This window comes from Pan troglodytes, chromosome 18 (genome assembly GCF_028858775.2).
Source record: "Pan troglodytes isolate AG18354 chromosome 18, NHGRI_mPanTro3-v2.0_pri, whole genome shotgun sequence".
Classification (NCBI taxonomy): Eukaryota; Metazoa; Chordata; class Mammalia; order Primates; family Hominidae; genus Pan; species Pan troglodytes.
This window is the reverse complement of record NC_072416.2, coordinates 80,302,200-80,311,869: the sequence shown is the minus strand read 5'-3', so window position 1 is coordinate 80,311,869 and position 9,670 is coordinate 80,302,200.

Here is a 9,670-nt window from a genome sequence, read left to right as displayed (position 1 = left end):
CTGTGGATTTTGGTATCTGCAGGAGGTCCTGGAACCAGTCCTTGGATACCCAGGGATGACTGTTTTCTTCTGCGCGCGCGTGTGTGTGTGTGTGTGTGTGTATGTGTATGTGTGTGTACTAATTTCTTCTCTCACCTCCTTATTTTGTTTTCTTAGGGCGTTAATTTCGCTATTTAGTCGTAGGGTACGAATATTAGGTGGGTTTGTGATTAATTTTAGGTGTAATTAACTGATAGAATGTCTGCTGGGACTTTGTGTCTCCTCATTTTGGAGAAAGGGTGAGGGTATCTTGTACAAAGGATGTTTGCAGTGTATTCGGTAGAAACAGTTGTTTTCCTTGTTGCAGGAAGTTTAGGTTAGAAGTGTGTGGATGCTAAATGGCCGAAAGGGCAGGTTGTGGCAGATTCAAAGCTGTTGCTTCACAGAATCAAACTCACCCTCTGTATTCAGCTTTTAGTGCCGGGCTGGGACTGAGCAAACCCCATGTCTCCTATGCAGCTGACTTAATTAGGATCAGCCAGTGGAGGCCCAGCTGGAGATGGCGAGGCTAGAGGAAGAAGACAGGATGTGTCCCTTCTCTCTGCTTCCTCTTCTTTTCCTATTCTTTGTCACCCTCAAAACACCTGCACCCCAGCAGAGGCTGGTATTCCAGGAAGAGTTGTTAATATGAGTTTAGTCTTCCCAACACTTGCTGCAACAGCCTCATAGCAACTCCTCAGAGACATCACCAGCACCAACCACCCTGTATTCATTCCAACATCTGTCCAGCGCCTTGGCCACAGGGCTCCCCCACCCAACCCAGAGACACTGATATTAACAGAATAACAACTTAATGTCAGAGGTCTGAGTTTTGGCTCTTTGGGGCCCCTCCCAAGTTTCAAAAATTGAACAATTTCCCTCTCTTCCCTAGGAGTGGCAGCTTCCTGCATGATACCTCAGTGTTTTCCTTTTGCCTCGTTTAGTTCTTTAATACCCAATTAATAATTCTTAATATTTAATTTCCTCTGTTAAAATAAGGGTGGCTTTTAATCTCCTGACTAGATTTTAACTGTTACCGACATCCTAAAGCAATAATATCTGAAATCATGGGTTTGGTAAGCTTAAAATGCTTATTTTTCTAATCTGCATTCAAGCGTATAATGATTAAAGTTGAAATGTTTATCTATCTACAACTTCCTGGAAGTTATCTCATGAATCCAGGAATTAGTATGCACTTTTTAAAAAACACTGCCTCTGTATTTTTTTTTTTAAGTTTGAGTCAACTTTATTTTTTTATTTTTTTTTATTTTTTTTATTTATTTTTTATTATTATACTTTAAGTTTTAGGGTACATGTGCACATTGTGCAGGTTAGTTACATATGTATACATATGCCATGCTGGTGCGCTGCACCCACTAAATCGTCATCTAGCATTAGGTATATCTCCCAATGCTATCCCTCCCCCCTCCCCCCACCCCACCACAGTCCCCAGAGTGTGATATTCCCCTTCCTGTGTCCATGTGGTCTCATTGTTCAATTCCCACCTATGAGTGAGAATATGTGGTGTTTGGTTTTTTGTTCTTGCGATAGTTTACTGAGAATGATGATTTCCAGTTTCATCCATGTCCCTACAAATGACATGAACTCATCATTTTTTATGGCTGCATAGTATTCCATGGTGTATATGTGCCACATTTTCTTAATCCAGTCTATCATTGTTGGACATTTCGGTTGGTTCCAAGTCTTTGCTATTGTGAATAATGCCGCAATAAACATACGTGTGCATGTGTCTTTATAGCAGCATGATTTATAGTCCTTTGGGTATATACCCAGTAATGGGATGGCTGGGTCAAATGGTATTTCTAGTTCTAGATCCCTGAGGAATCGCAACACTGACTTCCACAATGGTTGAACTAGTTTACAGTCCCACCAACAGTGTAAAAGTGTTCCTATTTCTCCACATCCTCTCCAGCACCTGTTGTTTCCTGACTTTTTAATGATTGCCATTCTAACTGATGTGAGATGGTATCTCATTGTGGTTTTGATTTGCATTTCTCTGATGGCCAGTGATGATGAGCATTTTTTCATGTGTTTTTTGGCTGCATAAATGTCTTCTTTTGAGAAGTGTCTGTTCATGTCCTTCACCCACTTTTTGATGGGGTTGTTTGTTTTTTTCTTGTAAATTTGTTTGAGTTCATTGTAGATTCTGGATATTAGCCCTTTGTCAGATGAGTAGGTTGTGAAAATTTTTTCCCATTCTGTAGGTTGCCTATTCACTCTGATGGTAGTTTCTTTTGCTGTGCAGAAGCTCTTTCGTTTAATTAGATCCCATTTGTCAATTTTGGCTTTTCTTGCCATTGCTTTTGGTGTTTTAGACATGAAGTCCTTGCCCATGCCTATGTCCTGAATGGTAATGCCTAGGTTTTCTTCTAGGGTTTTTATGGTTTTAGGTCTAACATTTAAGTCTTTAATCCATCTTGAATTGATTTTTGTATAAGGTGTAAGGAAGGGATCCAGTTTCAGCTTTCTACATATGGCTAGCCAGTTTTCCCAGCACCATTTATTAAATAGGGAATCCTTTCCCCATTGCTTGTTTTTCTCAAGTTTGTCAAAGATCAGATAGTTGTACATATGCGGCGTTATTTCTGAGGGCTCTGTTCTGTTCCATTGATCTATGTCTCTGTTTTGGTACCAGTACCATGCTGTTTTGGTTACTGTAGCCTTGTAGTATAGTTTGAAGTCAGGTAGTGTGATGCCTCCAGCTTTGTTCTTTTGGCTTAGGATTGCCTTGGTGATGCAGGCTCTTTTTTGGTTCCATATGAACTTTAAAGTAGTTTTTTCCAATTCTGTGAAGAAAGTCATTGGTAGCTTGATGGGGATGGCATTGAATCTGTAAATTACCTTGGGCAGTATGGCCATTTTCACGATATTGATTCTTCCTACCCATGAGCATGGAATGTTCTTCCATTTGTTTGTATCCTCTTTTATTTCCTTGAGCAGTGGTTTGTAGTTCTCCTTGAAGAGGTCCTTCACGTCCCTTGTAAGTTGGATTCCTAGGTATTTTATTCTCTTTGAAGCAATTGTGAATGGGAGTTCACTCACAATTTGGCTCTCTGTTTGTCTGTTGTTGGTGTATAAGAATGCTTGTGATTCTTGTACATTGATTTTGTATCCTGAGACTTTGCTGAAGTTGCTTATCAGCTTAAGGAGATTTTGGGCTGAGACAATGGGGTTTTCTAGATATACAATCATGTCATCTGCAAACAGGGACAATTTGACTTCCTCTTTTCCTAATTGAATACCCTTTATTTCCTTCCCCTGCCTGATTGCCCTGGCCAGAACTTCCAACACTATGTTGAATAGGAGTGGTGAGAGAGGGCATCCCTGTCTTGTGCCAGTTTTCAAAGGGAATGCTTCCAGTTTTTGCCCATTCAGTATGATATTGGCTGTGGGTTTGTCATAGATAGCTCTTATTATTTTGAAATACGTCCCATCAATACCTAATTTATTGAGAGTTTTTAGCATGAAGGGTTGTTGAATTTTGTCACAGGCTTTTTCTGCATCTGTTGAGATAATCATGTGGTTTTTGTCTTTGGCTCTGTTTATATGCTGGATTACATTTATTGATTTGCGTATATTGAACCAGCCTTGCATCCCAGGGATGAAGCCCACTTGATCATGGTGGATAAGCTTTTTGATGTGCTGCTGGATTCGTTTTGCCAGTATTTTATTGAGGATTTTTGCATCAATGTTCATCAAGGATATTGGTCTAAAATTCTCTTTTTTGGTTGTGTCTCTGCGTGGCTTTGGTATCAGGATGATGCTGGCCTCATAAAATGAGTTAGGGAGGATTCCCTCTTTTTCTATTGATTGGAATAGTTTCAGAAGGAATGGTACCAGTTCCTCCTTGTACCTCTGGTAGAATTCGGCTGTGAATCCATCTGGTCCTGGACTCTTTTTGGTTGGTAAACTATTGATGATTGCCACAATTTCAGCTCCTGTTACTGGTCTATTCAGAGATTCAACTTCTTCCTGGTTTAGTCTTGGGAGAGTGTATGTGTCCAGGAATTTATCCATTTCTTCTAGATTTTCTAGTTTATTTGCATAGAGGTGTTTGTAGTATTCTCTGATGGTAGTTTGTATTTCTGTGGGATCGGTGGTGATATCCCCTTTATCATTTTTTATTGTGTCTATTTGATTCTTCTCTCTTTTTTTCTTTATTAGTCTTGCTAGCGGTCTATCAATTTTGTTGATCCTTTCAAAAAACCAGCTCCTGGATTCATTAATTTTTTGAAGGGTTTTTTCTGTCTCTATTTCCTTCAATTCTGCTCTGATTTTAGTTGTTTCTTGCCTTCTGCTAGCTTTTGAATGTGTTTGCTCTTGCTTTTCTAGTTCTTTTAATTGTGATGTTAGGGTGTCAATTTTGGATCTTTCCTGCTTTCTCTTGTGGGCATTTAGTGCTATAAATTTCTCTCTACACACTGCTTTGAATGCGTCCCAGAGATTCTGGTATGTTGTGTCTTTGTTCTCATTGGTTTCAAAGAACATCTTTATTTCTGCTTTCATTTCATTATGTATCCAGTAGTCATTCAGGAGCAGGATGTTCAGTTTCCATGTAGTTGAGCGGTTTTGAGTGAGATTCTTAATCCTGAGTTCTAGTTTGATTGCACTGTGGTCTGAGAGATAGTTTGTTATAATCTCTGTTCTTTTACATTTGCTGAGGAGAGCTTTACTTCCAAGTATGTGGTCAATTTTGGAATAGGTGTGGTGTGGTGCTGAAAAAAATGTATATTCTGTTGATTTGGGGTGGAGAGTTCTGTAGATGTCTATTAGGTCCGCTTGGTACAGAGCTGAGTTCAATTCCTGGGTATCCTTGTTGACTTTCTGTCTCGTTGATCTGTCTAATGTTGACAGTGGGGTGTTAAAGTCTCCCATTATTCATGTGTGGGAGTCTAAGTCTCTTTGTAGGTCACTCAGGACTTGCTTTATGAATCTGGGTGCTCCTGTATTGGGTGCATACATATTTAGGATAGTTAGCTCTTCTTGTTGAATTAATCCCTTTACCATTATGTAATGGCCTTCTTTGTCTCTTTTGATCTTTGTTGGTTTAAAGTCTGTTTTATCAGAGACTAGGATGGCAACCCCTGCCTTTTTTTGTTTTCCATTTGCTTGGTAGATCTTCCTCCATCCTTTTATTTTGAGCCTATGTGTGTCTCTGCACATGAGATGGGTTTCCTGAATACAGCACACTGATGGGTCTTGACTCTTTATCCAATTTGCCAGTCTGTGTCTTTTAATTGGAGCATTGAGTCCATTTACATTTAAAGTTAATATTGTTATGTGTGAATTTGATCCTGTCATTATGATGTTAGCTGGTGATTTTGCTCGTTAGTTGATGCAGTTTCTTCCTAGTCTCGATGGTCTTTACATTTTGGCTTGATTTTGCAGTGGCTGGTAACAGTTGTTCCTTTCCATGTTTAGCGCTTCCTTCAGGAGCTCTTTTAGGGCAGGCCTGGTGGTGACAAAATCTCTCAGCATTTGCTTGTCTGTAAAGTATTTTATTTCTCCTTCACTTATGAAGCTTAGTTTGGCTGGATATGAAATTCTGCGTTGAAAATTCTTTTCTTTAAGAATGTTGAATATTGGCCCCCACTCTCTTCTGGCTTGTAGGGTTTCTGCTGAGAGATCCGCTGTTAGTCTGATGGGCTTCCCTTTGAGGGTAATCCGACCTTTCTCTCTGGCTGCCCTTAACATTTTTTCCTTCATTTCAACTTTGGTGAATCGACAATTATGTGTCTTGGAGTTGCTCTTCTTGAGGAGTATCTTTGTGGTATTCTCTGTATTTCCTGAATCTGAACATTGGCCTGCCTTGCTAGATTGGGGAAGTTCTCCTGGATAATATCCTGCAGAGTGTTTTCCAACTTGGTTCCCTTCTCCCCATCACTTTCAGGTACACCAATCAGTCGTAGATTTGGTCTTTTCACATAGTCCCATATTTCTTGGAGGCTTTGCTCATTTCTTTTTATTCTTTTTTCTCTAAACTTCCCTTCTCGCTTCATTTCATTCATTTCATCTTCCATCGCTGATACCCTTTCTTCCAGTTGATCGCATCAGCTCCTGAGGCTTCTGCATTCTTCACGTAGTTCTCGAGCCTTGGTTTTCAGCTCCATCAGCTCCTTTAAGCACTTCTCTGTATTGATTATTCTAGTTATACATTCTTCTAAATTTTTTTCAAAGTTTTCAACTTCTTTGCCTTTGGTTTGAATGTCCTCCCGTAGCTCAGAGTAATTTGATCGTCTGAAGCCTTCTCTCAGCTCGTCAAAGTCATTCTCCATCCAGCTTTGTTCCATTGCTGGTGAGGAACTGCATTCCTTTGGAGGAGGAGAGGCGCTCTGCGTTTTAGAGTTTCCAGTTTTTCTGTTCTGTTTTTTCCCCATCTTTGTGGTTTTATCTACTTTTGGTCTTTGATGATGGTGATGTACAGATGGGTTTTTGGTGTGGATGTCCTTTCTGTTTGTTAGTTTTCCTTCTAACAGACAGGACCCTCAGCTGCAGGTCTGTTGGAGTACCCTGCCGTGTGAGGTGTCAGTGTGCCCCTGCTGGGGGGTGCCTCCCAGTTAGGCTGCTCGGGGGTCAGGGGTCAGGGACCCACTTGAGGAGGCAGTCTGCCCGTTCTCAGATCTCCAGCTGCGTGCTGGGAGAACCACTGCTCTCTTCAAAGCTGTCAGACAGGGACATTGAAGTCTGCAGAGGTTACTGCTGTCTTTTTGTTTGTCTGTGCCCTGCCCCCAGAGGTGGAGCCTACAGAGGCAGGCAGGCCTTCTTGAGCTGTGGTGGGCTCCACCCAGTTCGAGCTTCCCGGCTGCTTCGTTTACCTAAGCAAGCCTGGGCAATGGCGGGCGCCCCTCCCCCAGCCTCGCTGCCGCCTTGCAGTTTGATCTGAGACTGCTGTGCTAGCAATCAGCGAGACTCCGTGGGCGTAGGACCCTCCGAGCCAGGTGTGTGATATAATCTCGTGGTGCGCCGTTTTTTAAGCCGGTCCGAAAAGCTTAATATTCGGGTGGGAGTGACCCGATTTTCCAGGTGCGTCGGTCACCCCTTTCTTTGACTGGGAAAGGGAACTCCCTGACCCCTTGCGCTTCCCAAGTGAGGCAATGCCTCGCCCTGCTTCGGCTCGCGCACGGTGCGGGCACCCACTGGCCTGCGCCCACTGTCTGGCACTCCCTAGTGAGATGAACCCAGTACCTCAGATGGAAATGCAGAAATCACCCGTCTTCTGCTTTGCTCACACTGGGAGCTGTAGACCGGAGCTGTTCCTATTCGGCCATCTTCTTTTGAGTCCGCCTCTGTATTTTAATGCCCTTTGACTTGGTTGCCAAGTCATCCCGTTCATCCCCTTAGTTGCCAAGTTACTGTCCTCTAGGGTAGGGCCCGTATCTTATTTCATTTGCTCCTGTGTCTAGCAAGGAATATGGCCTATATTGAAGCTTTTAGTAAATATTTCTTCAGTAAGTGAGTGAATGGCAGTTAGAATGATTTAGAAACCAACTGGCTCACAAAGTCTATTTAAACTATAGTACTGAACAAAGACCAAAGGAGAAAAGCAAAGGCTATCGATTCTGAGCTTGCTGTAGCAAAGGGGTGGGCCACCATCACTAGCGTTTGCGCAGAGACTCAAAGGCAGGCAGAGGAATGCAAAAGCTTTAAGACCCGCGGAAGAGAAGGCTCAGGTGTGCTCTGATTGGACTGTTGGCGTGAAGAAGCTGGAGGTAAGCTAACTACGTGCAGGGCACTCTGTGTGATAAGTAAGAGGTACATGTTTGACTTTCTTCAGTTGGTCCTAAGTTGAAAGCAAGGGCAAAATTAGGGAAGCTTCAGTTATTAAGTCCTGGCCATCTGGGGCTGATCGTTACAGAGATTATTTACCTTCCAAGATAGCAATCTGGCTTCCTGCAAGTGTGGTTTATATAGCAGGCTGGATTCCTGGGTTGCTTACTGTAAATAGGAGTTGGTTTCTTGGGCAGGTTGCTGCAGGTGACGGGTCAACATTCTGTTTTTATATATGGTCTGGTCATTGTATATTCAGTTTCTCAGTCCTCAGGTTTATTTCTAATCATAACATGCAATGTTTGATCGTGTCTGTATGGAAATGTGCACCCAACTTAATAGGAAAACGCCACCAGTGGGATCAGGAATGTTTGTGGCTCTAGCCGTGAGCAGACGTGCCTATTCTGGAGGCAAGTACTTCAGCAGTTAGCACCACAAAGACAAAGCCCACAGATCAAGGGAACTTTCACTATCCCAGATCCTGAGGGAAAAAACTGAACACCACACGGATATAAAATTCAGTTTAACAGATAACCATTGTTTCACGCCGACATACAACCATCCAATCACTGACATTCCCATTGGTTGATGAGCTTAATCCAAGTGGGCTTTCTGGGGAAAGAGAGATGATGTAGCTTTAATGGTAGTTTCAAGAAAATCCCTGGAGACCTCTCAGTTTTTAATATGTCTTTTATAAAGGTATCAGTTTTCCCCCCTTGCCTGCTGAGACACATTTTCCCAGTCTTGGCCTCAGTGAATACGCAGATGCCGTATCATCTGAGTCCAGGGTGTCTTGGCAGCCTCTTAAAGAGAGACTGGAGTCTGACCTCCCATAGAAATAGGCTTGCATAAGCAGTTTATTAAAATTATTTGATTGTTCTGTAAGTTCCTGCAGGGCTGTAAGCTCTACTACAGAAGGTTTACATTTTAATTTTAATCGTTATGGAAGCCATTAACCCAGAATCTTACCTTGTTCAGCCCTGTTTGGAAAAAAAAATCATTTGCACAGAGAGGTCACTGCTTTTCAAACCAGCAGCTCAATGTTATATACCAGAGTTTCCTTCCAATATATTTTGCTTGTTTCTTTTGGATGGCTTTGTGTTTTCATTTTCCCCAGGGAAAAGATACCTTGGGTTTCAGGATACTCAGGAAGTAAGAGTCCTGGACTCTTACTTCGTGCAAAGTTGGACTCATTCATGCAAAGTTGCACTGATCTCTGTAAGATATATTTGATCTGGATGGTATCTCTTGCTAATATCTCTTTCATCAGCATTGTCTGGATGGGGAGAGCAGGGGTGACCCTACGTAACTGCAAAATTGCTGCAGGAACTAACAAGACCATTGAGGTCATGAAGATGACAATCTGCCAAATATTAGCAGACTGCATGTTACTGTGACATCCCTCCCTCCTCTCCCGATCATGGCAGGTTCTCACCTCCACCACTCTTCTCTGACCTCTGCTCTGATCCCTGTCCCTGATGGATAGTTCATCATGTATAACACCTCTATCAAACAAACGCTCTCCCTGAACCGAATCCTTCCTGCTTTCACCTCAGAGCTTCATTTAACCTCACTAGGATGGCCACAAGTCGAACATAGAGAATGACGCAGGAACAGGTCTGCAGTTCAAACCCTAGAGCAGATTCTGTAGTCCATAGGAACAGAAAACGAGCTATGTCAGGAGGGTGAGGCACAAAGCCACACTTGGCTATCTGAGCTCCTATCAGGCATTCAGTCAAGAAGTTAGCAGATAATGACGGGAACAGGACATTATCTGCAGGAAAATAAAGCAAGGTGGAAGCAGCTGCTCCGATGGGTGCTCCCCAAAAGAGTAACCATTGTGACAACCATGCAGTGGAGACTT